The sequence below is a fragment of the Olea europaea genome, chromosome 12, assembly GCF_002742605.1.
Source record: "Olea europaea var. sylvestris chromosome 12, O_europaea_v1, whole genome shotgun sequence".
NCBI lineage: Eukaryota > Viridiplantae > Streptophyta > Magnoliopsida > Lamiales > Oleaceae > Olea > Olea europaea.
This window is the reverse complement of record NC_036248.1, coordinates 29530496-29544471: the sequence shown is the minus strand read 5'-3', so window position 1 is coordinate 29544471 and position 13976 is coordinate 29530496. Positions and strand designations below refer to the sequence as shown.

General features: G+C 33.5%; 1 long non-coding RNA gene across 1 annotated transcript; it reads right to left on the bottom strand.

Annotated features, from left to right (window-relative positions):
- Positions 1–13069: 13069 nt before the first annotated feature.
- Positions 13070–13773, bottom strand: LOC111407063. Its single transcript, XR_002705027.1, has 2 exons — positions 13621–13773; positions 13070–13134 (listed from the first exon to the last, which is right to left on the bottom strand). It is a non-coding gene; the product is annotated as an uncharacterized LOC111407063 (long non-coding RNA).
- Between the last annotated feature and the right edge of the window lie 203 nt (positions 13774–13976).

Sequence of the window (13976 nt, the reverse complement as noted above, 5' to 3'; positions counted from 1 at the left end):
TCATAAAATACCTGTGCCAAAAGTCGAGCTATTGACTATAAAATAGCGCTGGTTGGGAGGCAACCCAACGTTTCTATCCTTTCATTTACTTCGTTTTGCAATAGTTTAGGAAATTTTCATTTTTCTTGCATTATCAATAGTTTTAGGTCATCGATCATACATCCCTATCACATAGCGTCTAGGCATGGTCCATACGAGTTCCAATGCACCGAGCACGAGTCATGAGGTTGAAGTCCTATTTTAGTCAGTCATGTATTAAATTGAACAAAGTGCATGTTTTGAGCAAAGTTTCGTTGGTAATTCACATTTTTGTGATATAAACCCTATGTTAAGACATAAATTATACATTCTGCACACCAACAATATGCACATTGAAGCAAGTTTGGAGGATTTGTGCACTACGTAGGTAATTTCTTGTCTCATTGCATCTGTTTATAGTAGGTGGACTAATACGCATACTTTACACTTTTACAGGATGCCGTCAAAAAGAACGTCACAGCTCCACCACCAAGAGACGATACTGTTGGTCCCAATTTTCATTAACCACCTCCATCTTGATCAGGGAAGTACTCGTACTCCATCTTGCGCTTAAGTTTATTATTGTCCTTCAATTATGTCTGTTTGCACTTTTATTTCATCTTCACATTGAGGACAATGTATTATCTATGTTTGGGGGTGGGTGACATAATCTTGGACACGAACATAATTTCGTCATTTTGGCTATATTCATCAATAACTATGTTTAATTGTTGCAATTCGTGTGCCTGTCAAGGATTTTTAAAAAAAAATCTTTGCCCTTTATTCAGTTTGTTGTATTTCCATTCTTGCATTCTTATATGGGCTTGATAGCCTTGCCGGCTATAATGTGACTATTGGACTGGTATAATTCATAAACTTTAGATATAGTACTGAATAGATTAACCAATACTTGTGATGCAATACTTGACATTATCTATACACGTTGTTCATGCTTGACATGTTAGGTGAATGATTGGATTTTGAGCATAAAGTAGGAAAAGAATGATAACCCTCTATCGAATTAACACGTAAACCACCTTTAAGACAGTTTGGAATTGGTTGAGCTATTATAGGGAACATTGAGATAAGCGGGGGCTCCGTGCATGAAATTTTATTGCGTGGATTGCATAGACCAGTGAGGTGAAGATTAGGTGAAAATCTTATATTAGGGGTTGATTTTGGAAACTAAATGTCTAGAACAATAAGGGAATAAAATTAATTTGTGAAAATAATACACTTCTTTTCATGCCTTTTTGACCCGAACAAGTAAGCCTGTAAGGATATTTCAAAATTTGGTGCCCTAAGGCCAACTGACCTGAGAGTCACCGGCCTAAAACTCGCTAAAGGGGTCATATAGAAAGCAAGAGGGAAAGATGTTAATAAAAAGTCATCTGATCGAGCCTTTATAACTCGAGTGAATAAGACTGCAAGAGTTTAAAACCTAGTGCCCTAAAATCAACTGGTTTGGGAGTGACTGGCCTAAAGCTCACTAAAGGGGTTATATAGAAAGCAAATAAGAAGATGATAATGATATTAAAAAAAATCAGAAAAAATAGAGAAAAGCGAGAAAAACAAAAGAGAGACAATAACATGAAGAAAAGCCCTTAGACATTTGGTTGAAGAAATTATACCTTTAAGGCGAGGCAAGTAACCTAGTTTAATCTTGAGTGTCGAAACAATCAAACTTAGGAGAGCCTTCACTTGTTGAAATGTAAACTTGTGATAGTGAGATCAATCCAAACTACAAGAGGGTAAGGACTACAGCTATGTAAATTCCTAATTTTAAAACACAATTCCGGGATAATTGAGTGAAAAGAATAAGTTTGGGGGGTTGTGCATCTCTCGAGTGAGTAAGGATACATTTGACCACTTGGGGTCGGGACTCAAATTCAGCATGAACCTGATATGTTAGCATGAATTCACACACACACACGTCGATTTGCATTTAACAGGTAAAGGTTGATGTCATTTTTGCACTGATAAATTTTCATAAAGTCAAAAACTTAGTCCAATCCTGAGCCACAACAGGGTATTAAGTCATGTTTGTTCAGAATTAAGTCACTATCTTGTTTGAGGACAAACAATAGTTCAAATTTGGGGGGTTTGATAAGTGTGTTTTTGCACACTTATTTAGGTCACAAACATGACTTAATAATGATCAAAATGATTGAATTGTGACTTAATCTCGTTATATTTGTAAATTGTAGGGAACGCCAATGAACATGATGAAATTCAGAAGAAAAGAGCCGAAAAAAGACTAAAATGGAGCAAAGTGATAGTTCGGGGACCAAGGTGCAAATAATTCATAGATGAGACGGGAAATGGAATGAAGATTCAAGAGTGTTAGAGGTCAATCGGATGAGGAAAGGAGTCAAGAGATGAAATATGGTCAAAGTATTATCAAGTATCAACTTTCAGACGAAAAAGTTATGCTCGTGATTTTTAGTCTCTACTTGAGATCCATTTTTTGTATAGTAAACATCATAATTTGAGGAAGCCTATTTCTATCAAAAGTGTAGATCTTTGAGTTTTCTTCTCAAGACACTTTGAATCACTTCAATCGAAGATCGGGAGAGAAAGTTATAACCAAAATACTGAAAGCTGTCTGGCAGAAAAATTTCTATAACCATGCGGTCGCATGGTTATAATTCCTTGCGGTCGCACAAGGCAGTACAGGGAAAAATCTGGGCTGAAACTTTTGAACCATGCGGTCGCATGGTATAAAAATGTGACGAAATCTCAAATTTCCTTATTCGACTCAAACACGATTTAGTAAGGTTTTGGGCGACTTCCTTGACCTAATTCTGCCTCCAATAAATACCAAACGACCCTGAAACATAAAAAGGGGAGAATATACACAATTTTGGAGGATTTGGAGAGGAAGAACAAGGCAAAAATAAGGCAATCCATTTCAAAATTCAAGATTTCACTTCAAGAATCAATTGGGTGATGTTCTTCCTTGGTTTTAATTATTGTTTTTCTTTATTTCCCATTATGCTAGGCTAGATTTTTATTATGCTAGGAGATCGATGCACCATGTAGTTGGATCTTTAATTTTCTAGTTTTGCAACTTGACATTAAAACATATTTCTTTTGTTTTGAATGATTTATATGCATTTATTGTTTCCATAATTAAGGGCCCGTAATTGTATGAGTTTGGGTGATTTATTCTTGCATTCGAAAGAATTGGAATAGATTCGACATAATATAAATCATCGTAGGATCCGATAGGGGATAGAAATATACCGCTATGCCCTACGTGAATCTTTAAGTGTTCATAAAACTACATGCATTTTTACATATGCACTTGTCATAGAAATATAGGCCGGTGGTATATAAAAATAGGTTTGATACATTTCGAGAGAGAGTATTGGATAGATTTAGGAACATTGATTCGTCAACAATTGAATTATGTTGTTATATTGTGAAACTACAGTTTAAAGTGATAATTGCATGAGAAATCGTGATCTTAGGGTGTTTAATTTTTGTTGATTACAACAAACGTACGTTCTCAACAATTGATTTCATTCTAGAGTTTTAAATTATTGTTTTGCAGATTAATTTCAATTTAATCATAAAAAAATTGCAGAATTAGGGTTTAATTAGGTCTACATTCACTTTGGTAACTTAGTTTCGGTTAAGGCTACGGTAGGTAAAATTTGAATTAATCAATCTCTGTGGGACGATATTCGGACTCATTTAATCCACTTTATTACCTGTTAACGAACCGTACACTTGTGGTGGTTTTAAATTGAAAGAAAATAATTTCGGGAACAGGAGGATGCCACTGTGCAACACCATGACTTACACACGCGTGAGGCGGGCACTAAGTCGATTAGTGGCACTTGCGAGAGTATAACTTCTAAAATATCTCCTCGAATTTCAACTTCATCTTCCTCTGTTACTTGATCTTCAATTCTTGCCATTTTGACAGGTACGGTCGGCAATGGTATCATTAGCAAGTAGTTTTGCTTTATATATAGTGGGCTGATGATAGCTCTGTTCCTTTTCTTTATTTTTAAATTATAAAGAACCGACAAAGGATTGAGAATCTTATTCAATAATGGAATAATATTTATCCACCGTAACCCGTCACGTTTTTCAAGTTGAATTATTGTGTGTGTCCAAGAGATATTTCAATACTCTTGCAAATTAAAAATTCGAATTGTTGGGTTATTCATGCTATGTTGATACATTTAATTATGTAATGTTTTCTTGTTTCATAAAATAATATTATACGTAAATCAAAAAATATTCTACATTTTTAACCACTCATTAAAATGGGGCCAAACGGGGGCTTTTGTATGATGGTGGGAAACTTGTTATAATGTTCCTTAACTTATTTATCCTTCAATAGGTCGGTCCTCAACTGTTAAAAATAAGCAAATTAATCCTCTAACTTTATAGTTATACTATCAAAGTCTACAATGACAAAAACTGTCCAAATCTCTACATATTGTGCTTTTTTGGAAGTTCGAAGAAATAATTATAAATATATACTTAGAAGTAAGTAGGCTTTTGAAAAAATAAAATTACACCAATAACTTTTCTATCATTCAAAGTTCAAATAATAAAGGATCATTTATTTGCTAATGATTTCTCATGACTCCAATGGTAGTATGTCACTATTTTTGTTGTCTTCGACTCTATTATACCTTTTGTTTTGAAACAACTAAGATGCACTGGTGAGAAGGTCCCATTTCGATTTAGATGATCCAGATCTCCATCTCTATTATCAATTTTTTGTTGGAAAAATAATGGCAATGGAGAAGAAAATTATAAAAGTATATCAATAAAGGCTTGAACACGAAATTAATCTCGCTGTTCTCAAACGTTATTTGCCTCCTTTCCAATGCGTTTTAAGGATTTTCGACAAATAGTTTGTAGGATTAAACAAGCCTTGACAAGAAGAACACCAAAAAGTAAAAGTGTTTCTTCACAATGAACAAGTGAAAATGGAAGGATTATGTGATAAATTTTCTCAATATTGGAAGTACATTTGGGGATAATTTTTTAATGGAACTCAATATTTCTTTTTTGCACTTGAATCACCTATTTATAGGCCTTGACAAGTTTTTCACGAAGTTGTGCAAAACAAGGATGAAAAGCCACCAATTTCAAATAAAAGCGGTCAAAAAAACTAACCGTTCATGCGATCGCATGGGCTATAGTCATGCGGTCGCATAGTTACATCCTCCACAGCCCTCCCATTCTCGGGAGGGCCTCATGCGACCGCGTGGGCTTAATCCATGCGGCCGCATCGTTAAGCCCCTTTTTTTTCTTTTTATTTTGGATAACAAACAAATAAATTTCCAACAACCTCCCACTTGTTCAAAATCCATTTTGATCACATAAACAAATATCAACACTTATGCATAAGAATTAGATATCTTTCTATTTAAATCTATTCATAGTGTAAATCTCATAAAGTATTATCAGAATTTCAGGTGGCTAATGTGCCTTGAAGCAATTATTCTTTGTGACAATATCAATGAAATCACACACATAAGTTTTATACTTTTCACTAGTTCTTCTAACTCGCTTAGTGCTAATATGGCCTTGTACTAATTCTATTTTATTGAACTTTTAAAGAGAGAAAACTCCAACTCTTCAATGAGACGGCACCACCCCGAAGTTCACATAGGTGAAGTTTTTTCAGTATCTTTATTACTTTTATAGATACTTGTACTCCATACTGAACTTCATTAAGAGTTTATTTTAACTCATTCCTCTAACAGTAACAACCAACACTATTTTCAAAAGATAATATTAGATATATTTAATAATGTTGAATCCATCCATTTACCGAATAACTTGTTACCTCTTGAACCTCTATATACTAGTTTAGTATATTTTGGTAAGGTTGCTGTTATTGGTGGATCTATTTGAGAAGTTTTAATCCCATTTTATTTGATGTTGATCTCACTAACTTTTTTGTAAGAGGTTTCGTAAATGGATCAGCTAAGTTCTCACTAGACTTAACAAATGTAAGAGAAATTACTCCGTGTTTGATTAATTTTCTTACATACTCGTGTCTTAGACTCATGTGTCTAGATTTTTCATTGTATACTTCGTTATATGCTCGAGCTAGGGTGGCTTGACTATCACACAAATATAGAAGAAATATCCTTTATATCTAAAGATATTTCATAAAATAAATCTCTTAGCCACTCAGCTTCTTTCCCGGTTTCGGCCAATGCTACAAACTCTGATTCCATAGTTGAATGAGTAATACAAGTTTGTTTCTTAGAGTTCCAAGAAACTGCACCACCTCCAAGAGTGAATATCCAACCTGAAGTAGATTTATTCTCTCCCGCACTCGATATCCAACTTGCGTCGGTGTATCCTTCCAAGATTTTAGAAAATTTCGTATATTGTAATCCAAGATTTTTGGTTTTCTTTAGATAATCAAGAACCCTACCAATGGCTTTCCAATGTTCTGAATTTGAATTGCTAGTAAACCTACTTAGTTTACTTACAGCAAATGCTACATCAGGTCTTGTACATTGTGATGCGTACATAAGACTTTCAATTGCACTTGCATATTCTATTTGTGCAATTGCTCTACCTTCATTTTTTATTAATTTAATATTTGGATCTATAGGAGTGCTAGCATCCTTAATATTCAAATGTTTGAATTTGTTTATCACACTCTCGACATAATGTGATTGGCTTAATGTAAAACCCCCACTATCACTTTTAACTTTGATACCAAGGATGGTATCGACTTCTCCAAGATCCTTCATTTTGAAAGTAGAGGATAGAAACAATTTTGTTTCTTTGATCCCGTCTATATTATTGCTAATGATTAGCATGTAATCAACATATAGACATACTAACGTAAATATATTTTCATTCACTTTCGTGTAGAGGCATTTATCTACCGAATTGTGATTAAATCCATTTGACATTATTTTAGAGTCAAATTTCTCATGTCACTTTTTGGGAGCTTGCTTTAGTCTATATAAGGATTTAATTAATTTGCACACTTTATGTTCATTTCCCGGTAGAACGAACCTTTTTGGTTGTTCAATATAGACATTTTCTTCGAGATCTCCATTTAGGAACACCGTCTTGACGTCCATTTGATGAACATGTAGATCGTAAATAGATGCTAACGCAAATAAGATCCTCATCGAGGTTATCCTGGTTACGGGTGCATACGTATCAAAGCAATCAATTCCTTCTCTTTGAGGATATCCTTTAGCCACTAATCTATCCTTATAGATATTAAGTGATCCATCGGAACTGTATCGTCAAAGAGAAGGAATAATCTAGCCTTATAGATATTAAGTGATACATCGGAATTGTATTTCTTCCTAAATGCCCACTTGCAACCAATAGCTTTAGATCCTGTTGGCAAGTCAACTATTTCTCAAGTATTATTTGAAATAATAGAATCCATTTCGTTGTTTATGGTTTTTTTCTAGAACATGCAATCTCTAGATTGCACCACTTTCTTATAAGTCTTAGGATCACTTTCGAACAAAGGGAATTGTTCTTACAACATCCTTCCTATCTCCTTCTACTAAGTAAAAATAAATAAGTTGGGAATCTATTTCATCTTATCCTAAGTTCTTTTCCTTTCTAGTTCTTTTACTTCTTCGATGTTCAATTTCAACATCCTTTATGGATGTCTCTTCTGGTGAGCTTCTAAAGATTGAAATGTCCTTATCATTATTTTTAGATTTTCTAGCTACGATTACATTCTCGAAGAATTTCACATCTCTTGATTCTATTATAACATCTGTTTCTAGATTTAATAATCTATAGCTTTGTTGTTGAGAGCATATCCCACAAAAGCATACTTGATACCTCTAGGACATAACTTAGTTCTCTTAGGATCCATATTTTTACAATATGCGAGGCATCCCCACACTTTAAAATAATTAATATTTGGTTTTCTATTTTTCCAAATTTCATATTGATAAATTTTATTATTTTTCATATGAATCCTATTTATTATATGGCAAGCATTGATTAAGGCTTCACCCCATAGATTAAAGGGTAATTCAGAATTTAACAACATTGTATTTATCATTTCTAAAAGAGTTCTATTCTTTCTTTCTGCTAATCTATTTTGTTCCAGTGTTTTAGGTACAAAAGATTGATATATTATTCCATTTTGTTCACAAAATATATTAAATTTATTAGAAAAATATTCCCTACCTCTATCACTTTTTAAAGTCTTTAATTTTCTTCCTAATTGATTTTCAACTTCAATCTTATAAGTCTTAAAGGCACTAAAAGCTTCATCCTTATGTTTTAATAAGTACACATAGATATATCTAGAACAATCATCAATAAAAGTAATAAAATATATATTACCGCCTCTAGTTAACATTCCATTCAATTCACATATGTCGGAATGAACAAGTTCAAGTAATCTTGTTGTTCTTACTATGCTATGAAATAGCTTCTTAATCATTTTTTATTTAACACATGTTTCACATTTTTCCAAGTTGTCAATTTCACATTATATTAATCCACATTTAATCATTCTTTTCATAGTATTAACTCCTATATGTACTAACCTACCATACCATAAATTAAATGAATCAATAACATACGCAGAAAATTTAACTTTATTTGAGTTATCCTAAAAAATACATAGTTTAACCATTCATTCGGTGGAATAGCCTTTTCCAACAAAATGCACATTATGGGTTAATACAAACTTTCCAGTTTCAAAAACAAATTTAATTCCAGGTTTTCCCAAGAGTACACCACTTGCTAAGTTTCTATTCATTTCCAGTACATGTAAGACATTTGTCAAAGTGATCTTCTTTTCCCAAGAGAAAATGAGTTCCACATTTCCTTTGCCAATCACTTTCGATCTTCCTTCATTTTTTATTTGTATCTCTTGATTGTCTTCAATGTCATGATAGGTTTTAAAGAGAGACTTATAATAACATACATGAATTGTAGCGTATGTATTGTATCACCAGCCCAAAACTTTGCTTTGGATTGCATTTATTTCCCTCACCCTGGCGATAATCTCATCAATGTAGTTTACTTGTCCTTTCTTCTTTTATTGTTTCCTATGTCTACAAGTCTTGGCATAGTGTCTCAATTTTTCACAAACATAGCAAGGTCCTTTGGCTTTGTTTTTGAACTTTCCTTGATCCTTTCTAGGACCAAGAAATTTTCCTTTCTTTTTAAATTTGTTGGAGTTGTCCACATTGTTCACAGCATTAGCCTTTGAAGGGCCTTCATAAGAATTTTCAATCTTATCTCTTGCCCTTGATTCTTCCTCAATACGAAGATATTTTTGTATATCTTCCAAAGAAAAGTTTTCGGAATTGTGAAAAATCTTCTTCCTATATCCTTTCCGAGAACCAGGAAGTTTAACAATAATTGCTCCCACTTGGAAAGTTTCGGGAAGTTTGATTTTCACCGCTTTCAGTTTGTTTACAATTATTTGTAACTCATGTACTTGAGGCAATAATGGTATATTATCCAAAATTTTGAAATCAAAATACTTAGATATTAAGAACTTTTTGGTACCTTCCTCCTGGACTTTGTATTTGCTTTCTAACGCGTACCAGATTTCTTTTGTCGATGTAGTGTTGGTGTAGAGATCATAGAGGGGATCGGATAATGCATTTAGGATATGGCCATGACATATCAATTCATCCTCTTCCTGCTTCTTCCTTTCTACACGAATTTCTTCGGTATCCTTGTCAGTTGCATCGGGAATGGGCTCCAATTTTGGATCAAGCACATAGAAGATCTTCAAAGTCATTAATAGAAATTTAAGTTTGTCTTGCCATCTTGTGAAATTTGCACCATCGAATCTGTCCAAGCGTACCAGGTTTTGATTCATCATTTTGATAGTAGCAAGTGTAGATTCCTTCTCCATTGCAATAATAGTAACTAGTAACGTTTGGGATTGTTGGAAAAATAATAGCAATGGAGAAGAAAATTATAAAAGCATATCCATAAAGGCTTGAGCACAATATTAATCTCACTATCCTCAAACATTATTTTTCTCCTTTCCAATGCTTTTTAAGGATTTTCGACAAATAGTTTGTAGGATTAAACAAGCCTTAACAAGAAAAACACCAAAAAGCAAAGGTGTTTCTTCACAATGAACAAGTGAAAATGGAAGGATTATGTGATAAATTTTCTCAATATTGAAAGTATATTTGGGGATAATTTTTTAATGGAACTCAATATTTCTTTCTTGCACTTGGATCACCTATTTATAGGCTTTGGCAAGTTTTTCACAAAATGGTGCAAAATAAAGATGAAAAGCCACCAATTTCAAATAAAAAACGGTGAAAAAACTAACCTAACTAACCATGCGGTCGCATGGTTACAGCCTCCACAGCCCTCCTATTCTCGGGAGGGCCTCATGCGACCGTATGAGCTTAATCCATCGGGCCGCATGGTTAAGCTCCCTTTTTTTTTCTTTTGATTTTGAACAAAAAACAAATAAATTTCCAACATTTTTCACGTTTAAAAGCAATTTTAAATTATAAGTCCTGTCAAAAGTGTACGTAATTATCCACGATTAAAACAGTGTTATTTATCATACTAATATTATGTACAAAAGATTGCATGTTAATTGATTTTTGATTTAGATGATCCAGATCCCTGTCTCTTTTATCATTTTTCCCCCTTTTAAAAGCAATTTTAAATTTGAAGTCCAATTAAAAGGTGACTTGTGCCATGTTTGATTCTACGATGATATGGATATGATTGTGTGATTATGAGAAATAGTGGTTCCGAAGACTGTTATGAATTTCGGTGATGATTTTTCGAGACAGAGAGAATGTCGAGAGGGAGATTCTTTCAGAGGTCAAATGAAGGATGAAGTCCGTATTTATAGATGCTCGAGTGAGTATTACTAGCTAGACAATAATGTTGATATGACAAGTACAACTTCCTTAAGTTAAGGGCTTTTTTCGTGTGTTAGCCGAATCTTCATCACGTCGATCAACACTTATATTTTTTAGGTTGCATGTTGCTGATTATCTTAGTCGACATAGGTCAATTGTTCATACCAATATCATTAGACCCCTACTCGCAAGTAATGGCCTGTCACTTATAACACGTGTCTTCTCCCCAGTGGGTACACTCAACAACAAATCAGTCGGCATGTCACATTCTAATAGGTGTGCCTGGAGACACCATGCCTGCAACTTTTGATGGCACGACTCTTCAATCAAAGGTCATATCAATAATTTTTGCAACGTGATGCTTCATCATTATCTTACACTAATATTACTTGTTATGTATGCCCATGAGTGGTTCCCCCTTGTTCTAGGGGATAAGTAGCCATATACTAAGATAGCCTTATATGTGGCTTGCGCTTTCATGCCCCCCTCTCTTCCCATTATAACCTAATCCCATAGGATGCTAGATTGTTTTCTTTAAATACGCCTTCACAATAGCGTTTACCATCATTCAAGCTACTTTGCTTGTTGTCGAGATGAAGCTCCTTTTAAATTTCAATAATTTCGTCATCTTCTAATATTAGTCCTCCACTTGGTCACTTTAAAATCCATTTGTGTTGATCTTCTAATAGAGGTTGGAAATATTGCTTATTTTTCCTAAGTTCATTAGAGGATCATTTTCCTTTTCCAATAGATTAGTTTTTTCATTCTCTTTGACAGATTCAATAAGGTTCCTATCCTTACCGAATCCCAGCAAGACCGACTCAAGACATTTAGAATCTTGGAATCCGTCGAGGCTCGGACGAATGACGTATTGGTCGACATCAAGCAATTGAACACCGACATATGCTACCCAAGGCACTACACCAAAAACAGGTTTTCGCAACGGGCAAAAAACGTTGCTAAAGGCCTACGGCAGCGTTCAGGCGTCTATTGCAAACCCTGACGTTGAACGTTGCCGTAAACCTTTACGGAAACGTTCATTGAACGTTGTCATATCTCTTATTCGCAACGTTCAATGAACGTTGCCGTAAGTCATTTACAAATTTTTATTTTATTATTATTATTTTTTCCCTATTTGTATAGCTATTTACCAAATTTACGACAAAATAAAAAATAAAATATAATTGACTTGCATGAAATTGATATAATTTTATTAATCCACACCAAATAGACAAAACACATCATTATAATAAATTGAAGAAATTTTTTTATTATCATATTGCCCATCAAATAAACATCTTACATTCCTCTCAAACAAAAGAAAATTAACTTGTGCAAGACCTTCCTTATGCTGCAACTCAAAAAAACCTAAATCTACACCAGCAAGTTTAAAGGCTTCTTCGGCATTTAGAGTTTCTCCTGTGGGTCCAACAGCCTTAGAATTAGGCCACCCTATCAACATAACAGCAATGTAGGACAACGGAACAAGATCACCCGGAACAAGACTCTGTTCCATTCTCAAAAATTTCAGCACTTAAGAACCTGTCATATTCAATCATAATGCCAATAATTAGAATTTCACAATTCAATATAATAGCTGCAAAATCTTGTGCAATGTCTACAAATAAATTCAAACAGACAATATTTTCTTATTAACATAAAAGAAAAACTAAATTTTCAGTTTTCTTATCAAAAAATAATGGACGCATCCATTCGTAAATATTGAATGGATTTCAATCAAGATGGCCTCAACTTCTTAAGTACTGTGCAACTATTAAATATCATTACAAAGACAAGGCATCCACTGATTGAGCTCCTTAAATTCAATAAAAAAGTCCAAATTGACATTAAATTTTCTATAAAATAACCATTATTTTATATTTTGATCAATGGTCTGTTCATTTTGTCTTTAAATACCTTATGATAACAACATCACGTTAAATAAAAATAATACAATTGAGGTTATATTCACATGTGGTGACTTTTTTGTCCTTATATACAGACAATCCAAGAGTACTGCTTAATTTTTTGTTCCCTGCATGCAGCTAATAACGATATTCGTTGCATTATGGCGCAACACACAAAGAAAAGGTTGAAACCATGTATCAACCCAGACATAATCAGACAATAAATCAAATGAATTAAAAGAGTCTAATCAATAGAAGCTATATAATATACCTCTTGATCTCACAGTGAGTGATGAGCTGTTATAAACAGGAGCACCAGAATTTGTAGTGAAGAATGGGGAATTGTAGGCACTTGATGGACGGTACTGAATCAAAATAAGAAAGTAATAAAATCGCCATAGATAAAAATAGAAAAATACAGTTCAAAACAAGCATATCCACAAATAAAAAAATTTATTTTCTCAGTAAATATATACTTCCATTAATACAAGAAAAAAATACACCTTCTGGAGTTTAGTCTTTCTTTTAAAATGTAAGATAGTTTTATCAAGAAACCTCGGTCCAAAGGTGTTTTTATTTTTGCGAAAGGGGCATCCCGATGAATATTATCAGTAAAAAAAAATAATAATAATAAAGGAAGTTATCTAATGAATGATCAAAAGAACTAAGGATTCGTTAACAAATAATAAAAGTATTCTTGACGAAGAAACTAGTAATAAAAGGGCTACCAGCAAGATCAACTTTTGTTTAAACTTCAACAGCTAGCCCAATCAAGATATTAATAAAAACTGAAAACCAAAATCTAAATAACATTATTAAGAAGAAGATGAGGTAAGAGTAGCAATTGGTACCTTGTAAGGGTCCATTATGCAGTAACAGTTGAACTGTTAGAGGGAGAGAGAGATGAATGCTTATGTTGAGAGATAAGAAGAGGGAAATGACACGGCCTTTAATACAAATTTAGGCCATTCAAATTTTTTATCTATTTATTTTAGCTTACAACCCAAGTATTACAGGCAGTGATTGAGGGTGGGGCTTTCTAAGAAGAGTCGTTATATATTAAAAAAAAAAAAAAAGAAGAGGAATAATCCAAATTTGAGGCTGAGACTTAAGAAATGAGTAAAAGAATCATCTCACTATGATAACTAAAACTTGACATCCAACGTTCGGTATCTAGTAATTAAGAAAACTACTGTAAAATATTATA